The sequence below is a fragment of the Bubalus bubalis genome, chromosome 6 (assembly GCF_019923935.1).
Source record: "Bubalus bubalis isolate 160015118507 breed Murrah chromosome 6, NDDB_SH_1, whole genome shotgun sequence".
Lineage (NCBI taxonomy): Eukaryota > Metazoa > Chordata > Mammalia > Artiodactyla > Bovidae > Bubalus > Bubalus bubalis.
Window position 1 is genome coordinate 11,832,222 of NC_059162.1, and position 20,990 is coordinate 11,853,211.

General features: G+C 41.0%; 2 pseudogenes; both read right to left on the reverse strand.

The window, feature by feature from the left end:
• Positions 1-2,829: 2,829 nt before the first annotated feature.
• Positions 2,830-6,100, reverse strand: LOC123465916 (annotated as a pseudogene).
• A 4,736-nt stretch (positions 6,101-10,836) lies between these two features.
• On the reverse strand, positions 10,837-14,105 carry LOC123465917 (annotated as a pseudogene).
• Positions 14,106-20,990: the final 6,885 nt, after the last annotated feature.

Below are 20,990 nucleotides of genomic sequence, written 5' to 3' on the forward strand. Positions count from 1 at the left end.
TCCAAATAGGAAATGGAGTATGTCAAGGCTATATATTGTCACCCTGCTTATTTAACTTAATGCAGAGAGCATCATGAGAAACCCTGGGCTGGAAGAGGCACAAGCTGGAATCAGGATTGCCAGGAGAAATCTCAATAACCTCAGATATGCAGATGACACCACCCTTATGGCAGAAAGTGAAGACGAACTAAAAAACCTCTTGATGAAAGTGAAAGTGGAGAGTGAAAAAGTTGGCTTAAAGCTCAACATTCAGAAAACGAAGATCATGGCATCTGGTCCCATCACTTTATGGCAAATAGATGGGGAAAACAGTGAAAAAGTGTCAGATTTTATTTTTTGGGCTCCAAAATCACTGTAGATGGTGACTGCAGCCATGAAATTAAAAGATGCTTACTCCTTGGAAGGAAAGTTACGACCAACCTAGATAGCATATTCAAAAGCAGAGACATTGCTTTGCCAACAAAGGTCCATCTAGTCAAAGCTATGGTTTTTCCAGTGGTCATGTATGGATGTGAGAGTTGGACTGTGAAGAAGGCCGAGCGCTGAAGAATTGATGTTTTTGAACTGTGGTGTTGGAGAAGACTCTTGAGATTCCCTTGGACTGCAAGGAGATCCAAATAGTCCATTCTAAAGGAGATCATTCCTGGGTGTTCTTTGGAAAGACTGATGCTAAAGCTGAAACTCCAATACTTTGGCCACCTCATGCGAAGAGTTGACTCATTGGAAAGACTCTAATGCTGGGAGGGATTAGGGACAGGAGGAGAAGGGGACGACAAAGGATGAGATGGCTGGATGGCATCACCAACTCGAAGGACATGAGATTGGGTGAACTCTGGGAGTTGGTGATGGACAGGGAGGCCTGGTGTGCTGGAATTCATGGGGTCACAAAGAGTTGGACATGACTGAGCAAATGAACTGAACTAAACTGAATTGATGGCAAAGTTTTTTCAGATTCTTGAAGAATCTTTCTGCCCCAACTAGAAATCAGCCATTTCTTCAAGGTGTTTTGGTTCCTTTAGTGTGGAATATGTCAAAGCCATAATGTGAGCACTAAGTCTTGGTTTTGTGGTTTTTTAAGTAGTCAGGACATTTTTTAAGCCTAAATATTATGATTTTTTTAATTATGCTTGCAATTCAAGTTTAAGATTAAAGAGTTTAATATTACATCTATCTCACATCACCTTCTCTAAACAGAAAATTTGGTTCCAAGTGAATTAACACAACTATATAATCACCTAAACTATCCATCTATCACACTGTATACTATATTTCACTAGCCTATACAAACATGATAATCTTAAAATAACAGTAATAACTCTACCATCAAAAAAAAGTTTTTGACAGAGATCCACTGAGAACAAGCCATTCTCTCAAGGAACTCATGAGTAGAAGGAAAAGAAAAAGAAAAGGAACTGCAGTGTTCTGGGTACAGAGTAAAATGAATCTCTGCACAATACCAGTCAAGGGAGAGTTACTTCTACTCTAACAGTAAGGAAGGCTATCTAGAGAAACAAGCTGCTCAGCTGACCCTCATAGTTAGAAAATCATCCAAATAAAGAGATTGAAATTATGTTAAAAATGTTCAGCAACTCTTCAAATACAATTACCTCAGCATAACTATCAGATCAGATCAGATCAGTCACTCAGTCCTGTCCAACTCTTGCGACCCCATGAATCGCAGCACGCCAGGCCTCCCTGTCCATCACCAACTCCCGGAGTTCACTCAGACTCACATCCATCGAGTCAGTGATGCCATCCAGCCATCTCATCCTCTGTCGTCCCCTTCTCCTCCTGCCCCCAATCCATCCCAGCATCAGAGTCTTTTCCAGTGAGTCAACTCTTCGCATGAGGTGGCCAAAGTACTGGAGTTTCAGCTTTAGCATCATTCCTTCCAAAGAAATCCCAGGGCTGATCTCCTTCAGAATGGACTGGTTGGATATCCTTGCAGTGCAAGGGACTCTCAAGAGTCTTCTCCAACACCACAGTTCAAAAGCATCAATTCTTTGGCGCTCAGCCTTCTTCACAGTCCAACTCTCACATCCATACATGACCACAGGAAAAACCATAGCCTTGACTAGATGAAACTTTGTAGGCAAAGTAATGTCTCTGCTTTTCAATATGCTGTCTAGGTTGGTCATAACTTTCCTTCCAAGGAGTAAGCGTCTTTTAATTTGATGGCTGCAGTCACCATCTGCAGTGATTTTGGATCCCAGAAACATAAAATCTGACACTGTCTCCACTGTTTCCCCATCTATTTCCCATGAAGTGGTGGGACCGGATGCCATGATCTTCGTTTTCTGAATGTTGAGCTTTAAGCCAACTTTTTCACTCTCCACTTTCTTTCATCAAGAGGCTTTTGAGTTCCTCTTCACTTTCTGTCATAAGGGTGGTGTCATCTGCATATCTGAGGTTATGAGATTTCTCCCGGCACCTTGATTCAGTTTGTGTTTCTTCAAGTCACTATAGTTAGTTCAATTGACAAATGATATTTCAGCAGAAGCAAAAAAAAAGGTTTAAATAAGAAATCAAAGACATGTCACCATGAATTGTGTACATCATTTCATTTATTCCAAGGTATATTCTTTCTCACAAATAACATCTATGAAATCTGAGTGGATCCTGCTAGTGATATTGTCTCATAATAACAATTTTCATTTATGTTCTGCTAGGGTATAAATTATGATTTATCTTGCAACCTACAGCAACAATGATTTGATCAAATGTGATGATTATTTGATGAAATATGATGAGCTTGACTCCTAGACTGACAACTTGAGTTTCAGGGTTCCTGGATATTATTCCAAATGGAAAAGGAGACATGGTCAGGGCTCACAAGATATTTTCATATGACCTGTTAAGAACACAAGCAAAAAAATGATCAACTTAAGAGATATTTGTACACTATGTTCATAGCAGCAATATTCACAACAGCTAAAATGTGAATTAACCCAGTGTCTGTTGAGAGATGAACAGGTAAACAAAACAACATTTAAAAGGAAAGAAATTCTAATACAGGCCACCACATGAATGAATTATGAGGACATAATACTAGGTGGAGTAAGCCATTCACAAAATGACAAATGATTTCATTTCTATGAGGTACCTAGAGTAGACAGATTCATATAGACAGAAAGTAGAATGATGGTTGGCAAGGCCTGAGGGAGAAAGGATTGGGGAAAGTGGTTTTAATGGGCATAGACTTCTAGTTGTTCAAGATGAAAAGAATTCTAAGGATTGGCTGCATAAAGTGAATGTACTTAATACTACTAAACTATATGTGTAAAATGGCTAATGCAGTAAATTTTCCAAGACATATTTTACTCAATTTAAAAAAAATAAATTTACCTACAGATGAGAGTTGGGGACAAAAGGAATGTTCTAGCAGAAATTTTGAGACTAAAGAAATGTAATATTAATAGATAAAAAGGAGGGAAAGAATAAAAGGATGGACAGAAAAAAAAAAAGATTAAAAAATGAAACTCACCTGCGTCTCCAGAACCATAATGCAAGGCATATCAAAAGGATCAAGGAGGGTACTATTATTGCCACAAGTATCAAGCCAATGGATGTGGGGGGTCCTGGCAATTGGGAGAAGACAAAGGAATGTCACTTCAAACCCATTCTCTAGTTCTCCAGGCCTTCTTGCCCATCTGAGTGTCAGCACCATCATTAACTGCTTCTGATGCACGGGCATCTCCGGTTCCCTTTCTCATATTCCCAGAGGTCTTATACGCACAGCCACCCTTATCTTTCCTTCCTTGCTGAATCCCACCGAGACTACAGTGGGACTACTACTCTAGTAGTGAAGGACTACTTCATTTTTATCTACTGTACAGCTTAGATCAGCTATTTTCATTCCTCTGGCACTGTAGTCCTAGAAATAAATCTCAAACTCTGTCTCTCTGACTCTGTCTCTTTCTGTCTCCCTGATTCTCTTTCCTCCCCGCCTATCCTCTCTCCATGCCTGTCTTCCTCTCTCCATCCTTCCCTCATCCATCAAATCCCTCCCCTTCCTGTGTCCCCCTCTCTGTTCTTGAGGGCCATTTCCTCCCATTCCCAGTTGGGCCCCAGTTCCTTCTTACCCCAGTACAGGATGATGTCCTGGTCTCCTAGACTGCTGTGCTTCACTCGGCAATCAGGCCAGCTGCCTCCCCAGCTGCCACTTAGGGTTACTCGGAGATACCAAGTCCAGTCTGCATTGGGCATGAGGTCTCCTTGCTGATGCCAGGCTGCTCCTGCTCGCCCTCATCCACATCACCCGCACAGGTTTTGGGTAGAATCCTGAGACATGGCACACCAGCAGTATGGCGGCCAGGCCCAGGAGTGGGGCCACTGGACAGCCAGGCTTCAGGCTTCACTGGGGTAGGAAGGAGCAGTAAGAATGTCAGATTATGACTCTAACCAGAGCATGGGGATCAGAAACCCACAAATTTGGACAGTTTCCTCTTCCACTCCTATGGGCACCAATGACTTATTGATTAATCATTTCTCTATTTAGGTGCTTCTCACTTTTGAATTTAAAGAAAGTTGTGAGAGGAGAAATAGAAATCTTGGGAGAGCACGAGACTAACCTTGCCTCTGCAGTTCTGCCTTCCCTGCATCGAGGACACCCAGAAGATATCGAGGACAGGTTTCTGAGAGAGTCTCTCAATGATATCAGAGATGCCTGATACTGACTCATGAGTGCACAAAACTTCTGCCCCCTGCTGCCGCTGTCCATTGCAGGCACACAGAATGATTCTGGATACACACAAAATCCTCCTCCTAAAGCTCCTCTCAAAGAGCTTTCTATGGCCTCCCAGAATGCAGCTCACAGCCTGCTGTGACCTGGATCACAAAGGGGTCTGTGTAAAGGAAAACTGAGACAAGTATTAAAAAGCAAACAGGAAAGAAAGAGACGAGAAAAAGGCATAGGATTTTTTACTTAGTGGCAAGAGTTGAGAGGTGAAATTATTGACATAAAACCAATTCAGACTTTTCAGAAAGAGCACTGGGGAGAGGTATGCATATCATCAATGGTGGGGTAGGCTGTTTTAAGGATGTAGAGGGGGCAAGAGGGGAGAGGCAACGTGTGTGGAGTCGAAGTGCAGCATTCCACGGTGTAGGGAATGGTTACGTGTAGAGAAGGGATCAGGCAAAGATGCTTGAGCACATCAATTGGAGGAGTAGGAAGTCACACTTAAGTTCTCTCAAGCACAGAGTAGGAAAAGGGATTCTTCCTTGGGGTTTTAGAGAAGCAATTACATAGACGCAAACAAGAAATAACCACAAGAGTGGTCATGTACACAGAAGGAGAGCAAGAACAGGAAGAATCAGATACCAGATTGAGTATGGAGTCGGAATTGAAGGCTACTCTGACAATGTGTACATGAAGTTGGATAAAGGGGGGAAAGGGACCATCATCAGAGGGAGCAGTAGCCTGACAACAAGAGAAAGCAGTCATTGAGAGTCTTTCCGATCACAGGACTATACGCACATTCCAACTGGAACTCATTGACTCGATTCCGCTTCCCGAGTGATCCAATGAAGTAGGCTCGGAAGAGGTCCTCCAGCTCAGTCATCTCATCATTAAAGTTGCCCTTGGACCAGGGCTTCAGGAAAGTGGCAGTGCCCGGTCACTCTCCCAGCCATGATCTGCAAGTCATCCAACCAGCCTGAGCCTTGATTTTGAGCACATGTGCTATTGACAAAGGTTGAAATCATCATATGGTAGGAGGTTGCCCCTGGAACACTGTAGTGGTGGAAAGATAAGAAAGATGGGGAAATGTGGAATCAGGAGAGTATGAAAAAGAACCCAGAGTCTGAGCAACAATACAGAACTTGAAACGGTCCCCTGCCCCCAAAGCTTCTGGCTCCATCTCCAGCCTCAAATAGGGGAAAGGCCTGGAGACAGCAGAGCCCAGACCCTTAGTGGTAGGTAAAGCATGCTTTTATCCAGAACCCCTGCACCTGTGCTGGGAGCAGCCAGAGTTATTCTTACCATCCTCATTGTCACCACCTGGGAGGATAACTCCAAGTAACAGAAGTGGTAGAAGCAGCATTTCACTGGGAAATAGAACTTCTGACTCTCAGAGCTGGTATTTGATCTCTAATTTCAGCATTTTTTTCAGTACTCTAAATTGACTTCCTCTCTTCCCCAACTGAAAAATCTTTGACCCACATTGCACATCTCAGAAAAACTGTGCCTCCCACAGCTCTGAACTCCCACTCCATCTCATTTCATTCTTTGGTCTTCATCTCTTTATATGTACTACCTGGAAAAGCTCCCTTGTGATGCTGAAGAGTTATTTCACCTTCCTAATCCTTTATTGTCACATCTATTCAGTAAGAAGGTAATACTAAACAATTGCTCAACTTCCAGTCTCTTTTAATCTAGAAGTATTCCTTTGGTTTGTCCACCTATCTCATTCTCTCATACGGCAAATATAACACTGACAGTGATGTAGCAGTAACAGAGAGGTAGTGCAGGTAGTCTTGGAGAGAATACCAAATGGATCAGTGTGAGTGGCCACAGTACCTTGGTGTACATTCACAGAGAGACCTCCTCTGAGAATGGAGACATACCATAGAAAGGGAGATTCTGAGAACCCTGACCCCATTTCAGGGAGTCAGACACTGGAAAAGTGAACCTATGCTCTCTATACCATTTTTATCATCACCATTAGTATCTCCTGCTTGGCTAATACTTGGCTAAAGGTACTGACAGACTCACTGGAACACGAAGATGATGTCCAGGAAGTATGGTGCTCAGAGCTTGATTTTCACTCCGCACTAATACTACAAAGGCTGCTCTCTCAATGGCCCTTGGTACCAAAGTGAAAACCTGAGTGGAAACAAATTATTTCTAAATCTCAATTACTCCAATCAAGAGGATCAGTAAACAAGATCTTGCCTTTAATGGTGAAAATTAGACTGAGATGGTAGAGATAAAAAGGTGAAAATTTACCTCTGATTCCCTTAAGTTCCCTTTAAAAATAAATACAACAAGTACCTTAAACTCTACTCCAAAAGTAAGGAAGACACACACCTCAGGTCCAGAAGTAAGATTTCTGCAAACACCAGAGTTCCTTCCACTGAAGCACAAGGCAAGCTTGTATCTAATGGTTGCCTGAGGACAGCTACTGAGCAATCCTATACAGTCTGAGTGGTGGTCACATATCTAAAGAGTGTTAAAACTACATAAACATGGAGTATGGATGTGAGAATTTCCTGAACAGATGAAAACGTTTAAGCTGTGTAAGAAAACTAAAACCAACTTATTTCACAAAAGTAAGTGAAACTCATGCCAGGTTTGTTTTGTAAATGGCTCTGACAATCATAAAAGAAACAGCAGGTACACCACATAAAATGGCAAGAGAAACTTCTACTGTAGTAACCAATCATTGTAAAATTAATAACTTCCTCATTTTTGCTCTGTAAGTCATTCTGTAATTTCATGCCCCCTGAACTTCACATCAATCTTTTAATTTGGAATCTCCCCATTTGTGAACTGCTTTCATATCCACAATAAATTCTTACTAAATTGACTCACTGATTTGGTGGTTTAATTTTTCCATTTCTGGATTTGGGGCATGTTGATAAACTAACAAAGGAACTCAAGCAACATGTAACCTGGGCCTATAACTTTTGTTTTTAATGTTGTAATTTAACCATGTGCCAAAAGTTAACGTCTAGATGTCCAAGCTGGATTAGAAAGGTAGGGGAACCAGAGATCAAATTGTTAACATCTGCTGGAACATAGATAAAGGAAGGGACCCAAAACAAACAACAACAACAAAAAAGAGTATAAAACTACATACATATGGAGTATGGATGTGAGAATTTCCTTCTGCATCACTGAAGATCTCCCTTGTGGCTCAGCTAGTAAAGAATCCACCTGCAATGCAGGAGACTTGGGTTTGATCCTTGGGTTGGGAGGATCCCCTAGAGAAGGCAAAAAGCTACCCCTCTCCAGTATTTTGGTCTAGAGAATTCCATGGACTGTATAGTCCATGGGGTGGCAAAGGGTCTGACACAGCTGAAGGACTTTCACTTTCTGCTTCACTGACTATGCTAAAACCTTTGACTGTGTGGCTCACAACAATTTTTTGAAAATTCTTCAAGAGTTGGTTTGAGAAAACCTGTATGCAGGTCGAGGAGCAAAAGTTAGACCTGGACGTGGGACAAACAAACTGGGTTGAAAACTGGGAAGGAGGAAAGTACATCAAGGCTGTATATTGTCAACCTGCTTATTAGCTTCTGTGCAGAGTACATCATACAAAAAGCCAGCACTGGATTGAAGCACAAGCTGTAATCAAGATTGCCAGAGAAATATCAATAACCTAGATGTGCAGATGACACTACCTTATGGAAAAAGTGAAGTGCAACTAAAGAGTCTCTTCATGAAGGTGAAATAGGAGAGTGAAAAGGCTGGCTTAAAACTCATATTCAGAAACTAAGATCATGGCAGCTGGTCCCATCACTTGACAGCAAATGCTGCTGCTGCTGCTAAGTCGCATCAGTCGTGTCCGACTCTTAGCAACCCCATGGACTGCAAGCCCACCAGGTTCCTCCGTCCATAGGATTTTCCAGGCAAGAGTACTGGAGTGGGGTGCCATTGCCGTCTCTGTGACAGCAAATAGACGGGGAAAATGGAAACAGTGGCAGATTTCATTTTCTGGTGCTCCAAAATCACTGTGGACAATGACTGCAGCCACAAAATTAAGGACACTTGCCCTTGGAAGAAAAGCAATGACAACATAGACAGCATATTGAAAGAAGAGACGACTCACCTTGACAAACAAAGGTCTGTATTGTCACAGTTATGGTTTTTCCAGTTAGTCGTGTACAGATGTGAGATTTGGACCATGAAGAAAGCTGAGTGGCCTAAGAAAGATTGCTTTCAAACTGTGTGCCAAAGAAGACTCTTGATAGTCCCTTGGACAGCAAAGAGATCAAACCAGTGTATCTTAAAGGAAGCCAAACTTGAACATTCATGGAAGATGGATGCTGAAGCTTCCTATACTTTGGCCACATGATGCGACAAGTTGACTCATTGGGAAAGACCTTGATGCTGGGAAAGATCGAAGGCAAGAGGATGAAAGGGGCAACACAGGATGAGATGATTGGATAGCATCACTGATTAAATGGACATGAGTTTGAGAAAACTCCAGATTTGTGATGAACAGGGAAACCTGGTAGGTATGCTGCAGTCCATGGGGTCACAAAGAGTCGGACAGGACTGAGAGACGAGCAACAGCAACAATGTATGGATGTAAGATTTGGACTGTTCGAAGGTTGAGTGACAAAGAATTGATGTTTTCTAACTGAAGGGCTGAATAAGACTCTTGAGAGGTTCCTTGGACTGCAAAGACATCAAACCAGTCAGGCTTAAAGGAAGTCAACCCTGAATATTCATTGGATAGACTGATGATGAAGCTGAAGCTCCAGCACTTTGGCCACCTGATGCAAGGAGCCGATGAATTGGAAAAGACTCTGATGCTGGGAAAGATGGAAGGCAAAAGGAGAAGGGAGTGTCACAGGATGAGATGATTAGATAGCTTCACTGATTCAGTGGACATGAATTTGAGCAATCTCCAGGAGACCATGAAGGACACTGAAGCCTGGCATGTTGCAGTCCATGGGGTCAAAAAGATTCAACACAACTTAGCTATTAAACAACAACATCAAATCCTAGCCATTGTTTCTCTTGAGACTCAAACTGTCCCAATTATGACGTGGGAGTTTTTTCAACCCAGTCGCGTATTAATCCTTTTATCATACATTTATCATTGAGCTTCCCTTCACCTTCAGGTATAGCAAAGGTGTTCCAGGACTCTTGGAGAAACTTCCTGCTCCAAACTAGAAATCAGCCATTTCTCCAAGGTACTTTGGTTCCTTGTAGTGGGAAAATATTATGTGAAAGCCTTAATCTGAGTTCTAAGCCTTCATTTTAGGGTTTTTTAAGTGGCCAAGACCTTTTTTTTAACTCTTAATATTATGATTTTTTATTTATACTTGCAATTCAAGTTTAAAACTACAGTTTTACTCATTTACTCACATCAACTTTTCCACATAGAAAATTCTAGTTTCCTGTGAATCAACACAATTAGGTACTCACTTAAATCCACTATACACTATATTTCATACTATCCACCTGTCTCACTATACACCATATCTCACTAGCCTATACACACAGATAGCTTTAGAATAACATAAAACACTACACACAAAAATATGATTTGGGCCAGAGATCCACCAAAAGCCAGTTCTTCTCTTAAGGAACTTATAAGTAGAAGAAAAGAAAAACAATAAGAACTGTAGTGTTCTGGGTATGAGTAAAGTGGGTCTATGCAGGATACCAGTCAAGGGAGGGTTACTTCCACTGTAGCACTAAGGAAGGCTTTCTGGAGAAACAAGTTGCTCAGCTAACCATTATAGTTAGAAAATCATCAGGCCAAGATGGAGACATTTTGTTAAAAATGCCCAGCAGCTCTGCAAATACAATTACCTCAGCATAATTACAGTTAGTTCAATTTGAAAAATGATATTTCAGCAGAAGCAAAAAAAAGTTTTAAATAAGAAGTCAAAGGCATGTCACCATGAAGTAGTGTACATCATTTCATTATTTCAAGGTATGTTCTTTCTCCAACTCACATCTATGAAATCTGAGTGGATCCTGCTAGTGATATTGTCTCATAATAACAATTTTCATTTATGTTTCTGCTAGTGTATAAATTATGATTTATCTTTACAACCTACAGGAACAATGATTTGATCAAATGTGATGATCATTTGATGAAATATGATGAGACTGACTCCTAGGCTGACAACTTGAGTTTCAGGGTTCCTGGATACTTATTCCAAATGGAAAAGGAGACATTCAGGGCTCATGAGATATTCTGATATGACCTGTTAAGAACATAAGTGAAAAATTGCTCTTCTTAAGTAATATTTGTACACTATGTTTATAGCAGCATAATTCACAACAGGCAAAAGGTGACTGTTGAATTAACCCAAGTGTCTGTTGAGAGATCAACAGGTAAACAAAACAATCTTTAAAAGGAAAGAAATTCTAATACAGATCATCACACGAATGAAATATGAGGACATAATGCTAAATGTAATAACCATTCACAAAAAGGCAAATGATTCCACTTCTAGAGGTACCTAGAGTATAGAGATTCATATAGACTGAAAATAGAATGGTGGTTGCCAGGGTCTGAGGGAGCAAGGATTGGGGAAAATAGTTTAATGGGCATAGACTTCTAGTTTTTCAAGATGAAAAGAGTTCTAGAGATTGGCTGCATAAAATGTGAATTTACTTAAGACTACTAAACTATATGTGTAAAAATGGCTAATGCAGTAAATTTTCCATGATGTATTTTACTGCAATTTTTAAAAATAAATTTACCTACAGATAGGAGTTGGGGAAAGTTTCTAGTGGAAATATTGAGGCTAAAAAAGGCATAATATTAATAGATAAAATGCAGGGAAAGAATAAAAGGATGGACAGAAAAGAAGATTAAAAAATGAAAACTCACCAGCATCTCCAAAACCATAATGCAAGGCATATCGAAAGGATCAAGGAGGGCACTATTATTGCCACAAGTATCAAACCAATGGATGTGGGATGTCCTGGCAATTGGGAGAACACAAAGGGATATCACTTCAAATCCATCCTCTAGTTCTCCATGGCTTCTTGCCCACCCAAGTGTCAACACCCACTGTTACCTGCTTTTGATGATTGGACATCTCTGATCCCCTTTCTCATATTCCCCGATGTCATATTCTCACAGCCACCCACAGTCTGTTCTTGCTCCATCCCACCTAGTTTATAGTCCTTCATTCCTACCTATTGCCTGCCTTAGATCAGCTATTTTCATTCCTCTGGCACTGGAGTCTCAGAAATAAATCCCAAACTCTATCTCTCTTTCTTTGTCTCTCCCTTCCTACCTCTCCTTCTGTCACTCTTTCTTCCCCCTCTCCTACCCTCCCTCCATAGTTCATCCATCAAGTCTCTCCCCTTCCTCAGGACTGCCCTCTGTTCTTGAAGACCACCTTCTCCCATCCCCAGCTGGGCTCCAGTTCTTTCTCACCCCAGTACAGGATAATGTTCTGGTCTCCTAGACTGCTGTGCTTCACTCGACAACTCAGGCCAGCCACATCCCCAGCCGCCACATCAAAGGTTACTTGGAGATACCAAGTCCAGTCAGCATTGGGCATGATATCTTCTTGCTGAGTGCCAGGCTGCTCCTGCTCACCCCTCATCCACATCACCCACACAGGTTTGGGTAGAATCCTGAGACATGGCAGACCAGCAGTAGGCAGCCAGGCCCAGGAGTGGGGCCACTGGACAGCCAGGCTTCAGGCTTCACTGGGGTAGGAAGGAGCAGTAAGATGTGAAATGTAAGAATGACTCTAATCCAGAGCATGGGGACTCAGAAACCCACAAATTTGGATAGTTGCCTCTTCCACTTCCATGGAAATCAGATCATTTATTGATTAAACACCTCTCAATTTAGGTATTCTCCACTTTTTAATTTAAAGAAGGTGATAGGAGGTAAAAGAGAAAAGTCTTGGGGAGAGAACAAGACTAACCTTGCTTCTGCAGTTCTGCCTTCCCTGCATCGAGGACACCCAGGAGATATCGAAGACAGGTTTCTGAGAGGAACCTCTCAATGATATCAGAGATGCCTGGATACTGACTCTTGAGTGCACAAAACTTCTGCCCCCTGCTGCTGCTGTCTGGGGCAGGCACACAGGAATGATTCTGGATCCTCACAAAATCCAGTCCTCCTAAAGCTCCTCTCAAAGAGCTTCCTATGGCCTCCCCAGAATGCAGCTCACAGCCTGCTATGACCTGGATCACAAAGGGGTCTGTGTAAAGGAAAACTGAGACAAGTTATTAAATGCAAACAATGAAGAAAAGGATGAGGAAAGGCATAGGCCTTTGGATTTTAGTGGCAAGAAAGGTCTGAGATGTGAAATTATCAGTCAAAAACCAATTGCAGTATTCAGGACTTTTCAGGAAAAAGAGCATTGGTTAGAGGTATGCCTATTGTAAACGGTGGGGATTTGCTCTTTTAAGGATCTGCAGTGGACAAGAGGGAAGAAAAGGAGCAATGTGTGATGGAGTCAGGAGGGCAGCATTCCAGGATGAAGGGGAAGCTTACACTGAGAGAGGAGATTAGGCAGCAGATGCTTGAGGATACGAATTGGAGGATGGGGAAGTCATACTTTAGTTCATTCAGGCACACAGTAGGAAAAGGAGTTTTTCCTAGGTTTTGAGAGTGGCAAGTGACATACACGCAAAACAGGAAACGGCTACAAAGCATGAACATCATCTATTACACAAAAGTGCAAGAAACAGGAAGAATATGGGATACTGGGTGGAGATAAGGAGTCAGGGTTGGAGACTACTCTGGAGAGCTGTGTGCATGCAGTTGAGTAAAGAGGGAAGGAGTAGACCATGATCAGAGGGAACAGTAGCCTGACCAAGGGAGAGAAAAGTCATTGAGAGTCTCTCCAGATCAGAGGACTGTACTCAAATTCCAACTGGAACTCACTGACATGGTCCTGCACAACCCAAGTGAATCCAATGAAGTAGACTCGGAATAGGTCCTGCAGCTCAGTCATCGCCTCATCACTAAAGTTCCCCTTGGACGAGGGCTTCAGGAAAATGGTAGTGCCCAAGTCAGAATCCCAGCCTTGAATTTGCAAATTATCCAACCAGCCTGAGCCTTGGTTTTGAGCCCAGGAGCTGTTGGCAAAGGTCCAAATATGGATGATATGGTAGGAGGTTGGCCAGTGGAACACTGTGTTGGTGGAAGATTGAAAAGAACGAGGAAAAATGTAGAATCAGGATGGAATGAAAAGGCACCCAGAGTCTGAACAATATAGAGCCTGAAACAGTTCTCTCCCCAAGCCCTCTGACTCAATCCCCAGCCTCCAGAATAGGGGAGAGGGCTGGAGACAGCAGAGCCCAGACCTTTAGTGGTAGGTGTGGCATGCTTTTATCCAGAACCCCTGCACCTGTGCTGGGAGCAGCCAGAGTTATGCTTACCATCCTAACTGTCACCATGTGGGAGGATAATCACTAGCAATAGAAGAGGTAGAGGCAGCATTTCACTGGGAAGTAGAACTTCTGACTCTCAGAGCTGGTATGTAATCTCTTATTTCAGAACACCCTTTTCTCAGTACTCTAAAGTGACTTCCTCTCTTCCCCAGCTGAAAAATCTCGGAACCAAATTGCACGTCTCAGAAAAACTGTACCTCCCACAGCTCTAGACTCCCACTCTGCTTCTCATTTCCATTCCTTGAACTCAGTCTCCTTTATACTTACTACCCTGGAAAAGCATTTTCCAAGGTAGCAAATGATGATGAAAGGTTATTTCACCTTCCCAGTTCTTATTTCCACATCTTTGAAATAAAAGGATAATATTAAACAATTGCTTAGCTTCCCATCTCTGTAATATAGAATACCTTTGGCTTCTCTACCTGTCTGTTCTCCCTCCCCATGGCCTTCTCACCACTGGCACTTTGTCATTACCTCTTCCCAACATCTCAATGGTCCTTCTTTCTTATCTCATTCTTCTTACCTGGCTTTTTTTTTTTTTTTTTTTTGATCATTGTCACATCAGATTTATTCATAAACTAGCAAAAAATCTAAGGTCTAAAAACAGTAAATTTCCATAAGTGTGGTGGGATGCATTGCTGTTTTTGTGCATTCTGAATAACAGAACTCAGGTTATTAACAGTGAAGATATTTTTTAAAATGAGATAAATATTTTTGATTGAAGGAGATAAAATAAATGTACACATATCACTGTTTAGCATAAAGAATATGCATGTTTTTGTGGCATAATCTAGAAGAATTGTTAAGTGCTTGGAATAGTAATTATGAATATATTATTATGCATATATATATATCAATACTATCATTGTTAAAAAGAAAACATAATATGTATAGTTCAAAATAGTATTTTATCAACTGAATGAATTTTTTTTTAATTTTATTTTATTTTTAAACTTAACATAACTGTATTAGATTTGCCAAATATCAAAATGAATCTGCCTCAGGTATACATGTGTTCCCCATCCTGAACCCTCCTCCCTCCTCCCTTCCCATTCCATCCCTCTGGGTCGTCCCAGTGCACCAGCCCCAAGCATCCAGCATCGTGCATCGAACCTGGACTGGCAACTCATTTCATACATGATATTTTACATGTTTCAATGCCATTCTCCCAAATCTTCCCACCCTCTCCCTCTCCCACAGAGTCCATAAGACTGTTCTATACATCAGTGTCTCTTTTGCTGTCTCGTACACGGGGTTATTGTTACCATCTTTCTAAATTCCATATATATGCGTTAGTATACTGTATTGGTGTTTTTCTTTCTGGCTTACTTCACTCTGTATAATAGGCTCCATACTTTCCGGTTTCTCTTCATATTGCACAAATCTTTCGCTTCTTACCTGGCTTTTTAATTCCACGTTAAATTTTCTGAGTGTGCATGTGTGTTAACAATCACTGTCTTTTTATATTGATTCTGGGGCCCAAATCCCAGAATTAAATATAATAAATACTTTATATTCTGACCAAAATTCTCTTACACCACAGGAATTTTTGAGGTTGACAATTACATTGGCCAATGGTATGTGACCTTCTGTTCAGTAGCTCTTCTCCTCTACTACTTTCAATAACCCATCTTCATGAGACAAATAAAACTTCAGGAATTATGCCCCAGCTTCAGGCCAAGTCAAAATAACTTTTTGTAGTAGGCTCATTAACAGTAGAACTTCCTTCTCCTTTTGTAATATTTTACAATCTCCATCTATATTTTGATCTTTCCTATTACCAAATAAAGCATTGTTATGTCAGCAAGTAACTTGGCATTTTTTCAACCAAAATTCAGAGATGTTTTTCTTAAGATGTCATATCCTACATCCTCTTTATATACATTTGGCAAGTTTCAACAATACATTTAGCATTCACTGGAGAAATATTTGGACTGTAATCAATATGTTGGCTCTCAGGATAATTCTTGGTTTTCTCCACTCAGGAAAATATTCCAAATTTGTGGATATATATCATCTATATTTTGAGTGTAAAGAGAGGTTTTCACTAGTCATCCTATTTACATAGATAAGAAGATACAATATGAGTAATAAAACATTCTTTTTTCCTGGAAATAAATCAAATAGACTTCATCCTTCAATACTCAAAAGTCCCTCAAGCTAGGCTTCAACAGCACATGAACCAAGAGCTCCCAGATGTACAACTTGGATATAGAAAAGGCAGAGGAACCGCAGATCAAATTGCTAACATCTATTGGATCATAGATCACAAGAAAAAAACAGGGGAAATCCAGAAAAACATCTACTTGTGCTTTATTGACTACACTAAAGCCTTTGGCTGGGTGGAGCAGAACAAACTGTGGAAAATTCTTCAAGAGATGGGAATACCAGGCCATCTTACCTGCCTCCTGAGAAACCTGTATGCAGGTCAAGAAGCAGCAGTTAGAAACAGACTTGGAAAAACGAACTGGTTCAACATTGGGAAAGAACTACATCAGGGATGTATATTGTCAACCTGATTATTTGATGTCTCTGCAGAATACATCATGTGAAATGCTGGGCTGGGTAAAGCTCAGCTTGGAATCAAGGTTGCCAGGAAAAATATCAACAACCACAGATAAGCAGATGATACAACTCTAATGGCAGAAAGTGAAGAGAACTAAAAAGCCTCTTGATGAGGACGAAAGAGGAGAGTGAAAAAGCTGGCCTGAAACTCAGTATTCTAAAACTAAGATCATGGCAACCAGTCCCATCACTTACTGGCAAATTGTTGCCACGGTTCAGTTGCTCAGTTGTGTCTGCCTGTTTGCAACCCCATGGACTGCAGCACACCAGGCTTCCCTGTCCTTCACCATTTCCCAGAGCTTGCTCAAACTCATATCCATTGAGTTGGAGATGCCATCTGAACATCTCATCCTCTGTCACCCCCTTCTCCTCCTGCCCTCAATATTTCCCAGCATTGGAGCCTTTTCTAAAGACTCAGCTCTTCATATCAGGTAGCCACAATATTGGATCTTCAGCTTCAGCACAGTCCTCCCAATGAATATTCAGGATTGATTTCTTTAAGATTGCCTGGTTTGATCTCCTTGTTGTCCAAGGGACTCTCAGGACTTTTCTCCAAGATCACAGTTCAAAAGCATCAATTCTACAGCACTCAGCCTTCTTTATGGTTCAATTCTCACATCCAAACATGACTTCTGAAAAATCATAGCTTTGACTCTATGGACCTTTGTTGGTAAAGTAATGTCTCTGCTTTTTAATATGTTGTATAGGTTTGTCATAGCTTTTCTTCCAAGGAGCAAGTGTCCTTTAATTTCATGGCTGCAGTCACCATCTGCAGTGATTTTGGAGCCCCCCAAAGTACAGTCTGTCAGTGTTTCCACTGTTTCCCCATCTATTTGCTGTCAAGTGATGGGACCAGATGCCATGATCTTATTTTTCTGAATGTTGAGCTTTAAGACAACTTTTTCACTCTCTTCTTTCACTTTCATCAAGAGGCTTTTTAGTTCTTTTTCACTTTCTGCCATAAGGGTGAGGTCATCTGCATATCTGAGGTTATTGGTATTTCCCCCGGCAGTCTTGATTCAAACTTGTGCTCATCCAGCCCAGTATTTCTCATGATGTACTCTGCATATAAGTTAAATAAGGTGGCAATATACAGCTTTTTTTCCCCAATTTTGAATCAGTTTTTTACTCTTTATCTGGTTCAAACTGCTGCTTCTTGACCTACATACAGGTTTCTCAGGAGGCAGGTCAGGTGGTCTGGTATTCCCATCTCTTGAGGAACTTTCCACATTTGTTCTACTCCACACAGCCAAAGGCTTTAGCATAGTTAATGAAGCAGAAGGGGGTATTCTTCTGGAATTCTCTTGCTTTTCCTATGATTCAATGGATGTTGGCAATTTGATCTCTGGTTACTCTGCCTTTTCTAAATCCAGCTTTTACATCTGGAAGTTCTAGGTCCACATACTGTTGAAACTTAGCTTGGAGAATTTTGAGCATGACCTTGATAGCATGAGAAATGACTGCATTGTAAGTAGTTTGAAATTCTTTGGAATTGCCCTTCTTTGGGATTGGAATGAAAACTGACATTTTCCAGGCCTGTAGCCAGTGCTGAGTTTTCCAAATTTGCTGGCATATTCAGTGCAGCACTTTCACAGCATCATCTTTATGATTTGAAATAGCTCAGCTAGAATTCCATCACCTCCACTAGCTTTGTTTGTAGTGCAGTTTCCTGAGGCTCACTAGACTTCTCACTCCAGGATGTCTGGCTGTAGGTGACTGATCACACCTTTTGGTTATCCAGATCATTTTTGTGTAGTTCTTCTGTTATTCTTGCCACTTTTCTTAATATCTTCTGTTTCTGTTAGGTCCATACCATTTCTGTCCTTTATTGTGCCCATCTTTGCATGAAATGTTGCCTTGGTATTTTTATTTTCTTGAAGAGAATTCTAATCTTTCCCATTCTATTTTTTCCTCTATGTCTTTACATTGTTCACTTAGAAAGGTTTTCTTATCTCTCCTTGCTCTTCTTTAGAACTCTCCATTCAGATGGGTATATCTTTCCTTTTCTCCTTTGCCTTTCACTTCTTGTCTTTCCTCAGCTATTTGTAAGGCTTCCTCAGACAACCATTTTGCCTTTTTGCATTTCTTTTTCCTGGCATGGTTTTGATCACTGCCTCCTGTACAATGTTACAAACCTCTGTTCATAGTTCCTCAGGCACTCTATCTGTCAAATCTAATCCCTTGAATCTATTTCTCACTTCCACTGTATAATTGTAAGGGAATCGATTTAGGTCATACCTGAATGACCTAGTGGTTTTGCCTACTTTCTTCGATTTAAGTCTGATAGTTGCAATAAGGATCTGAGCCACAGTCAGATCCCAGTCTCCTTTTTTCTGACTGTGTAGAATTTCTTTTGGCTGCAAAAAATATGATCGATCTGATTTCAATATTGACCATCTGATGATGTCCATGTGTAAAGTCATCCCTTTTGTTGTTGGAAGTGTTTCTTTGCTATGACCAGTGCATTCTCTGGGCAAAACGTTGTTAGCCTTTGCCCTGCTTCATTTTGGACTCCAAAGCCAAACTTGCCTGTTACTCCAGGTATCTCTCAACTTGCTACTTTTGCATTCCAGTCTCCTATGATGAAAAGGACATCTTTTTGGTGTTAGCTCTAGAAGTTCTTGTAGGCCTTAGAACTATTCAACTTCAGTTTCTTTGGCATTAGTGGTTGGGGCATAGACTTGGATTACTATGATACTGAACATTCTGTCATTTTTGAGATTTCACCCATATACTGCATTTCAAACTCTTTTGTTGACTATGAGGGTTACTCCATTTCATCTAAGGGATTCTTGCCCACATTCTTGCCCATTTGAATTAAATTCGCCCTTTCCAGTCCATTTTAGTTCACTGATTTCTAAAATGTCAATGTTCACTCACCATCTCCTGTTTGACCACTTCCAATTTATCTTGATTCATGGACCTAACATTCCAGGTTCCTATGCACTATTGCTCTTTATAGCATCAGAATTTAATTTCACCACCAGGCACATTCACAGCGGGACATTTTTTTTCCACTTTGGGCCATACTTTTCTTTTCTTTTCTTTTAATTTTATTTTATTTTTAAACTTTACATAATTGTATTAGTTTGGCCAAATATCAAAATGAATCCACCACAGGTATACATGTGTTCCCCATCCTGAACCCTCCTCCCTCCTCCCTCCTCCCTCCCCATACCATCCCTCTGGGTCGTCCCAGTGCACCAGCCCCAAGCATCAGGGATCGTGCATCGAACCTGGACTGGTGACTCATTTCATACATGATATTTTACATGTTTCAATGCCATTCTCCCAAATCTCCCCACCCTCTCCCTCTCTCACAGTCCATAAGACTGTTCTATACATCAGTGTCTCTTTTGCTGTCTCATACACAGGGTTATTGTTAACATCTTTCTAAATTCCATATATATGCATTAGTATACTGTATTGGTGTTTTTCTTTCTGGCTTACTTCACTCTGTATAATAGGCTCCAGTTTCATCCACCTCATTAGAACTGATTCAAGTGTATTCTTTTTAATGGCTGAGTAATACTCCATTGTGTATATGTACCACAGCTTTCTTATCCATTCATCTGCTGATGGACATCTAGGTTGCTTCCATGTCCTGGCTATTATAAACAGTGCTGCGATGAACATTGGGGTACACGTGTCTCTTTCCCTTCTGGTTTCCTCGGTGTGTATGCCCAGCAGTGGGATTGCTGGATCATAAGGCAGTTCTATTTCCAGTTTTTTAAGGAATCTCCACACTGTTCTCCATAGTGGCTGTACTAGCTTGCATTCCCACCAACAGTGTAAGAGGGTTCCCTTTTCTCCACACCCTCTCCAGCATTTATTATTTGTAGACTTTTGGATCGCAGCCATTCTGACTGGTGTGAAATGATACCTCCTAGTGGTTTTGATTTGCATTTCTCTGATAATGAGTGATGTTGAGCATCTTTTCATGTGTTTGTTAGCCATCTGTATGTCTTCTTTGGAGAAATGTCTATTTAGTTCTTTGGCCCATTTTTTGATTGGGTCATTTATTTTTCTGGAGTTGAGCTGTAGAAGTTGCTTGTATATTTTTGAGATTAGTTATTTGTCAGTTGCTTCATTTGCTATTATTTTCTCCCATTCTGAAGGCTGTCTTTTCACCTTGCTAATAGTTTCCTTTGATGTGCAGAAGCTTTTAAGGTTAATTGGGTCCCATTTGTTTATTTTTGCTTTTATTTCCATACTTTTCATTCCATCTGGAGCTACATCTCTGCTCTTCTCCAGCAGTATATTGGGCACCTACTGTCCTGTGGACTTCATCTTTCAATTTCATACCTTTTTATCTTTTCATATTGTCCATGGGGTCCTCAAGACAAGAATGCTGAAGTGATTTGCCATT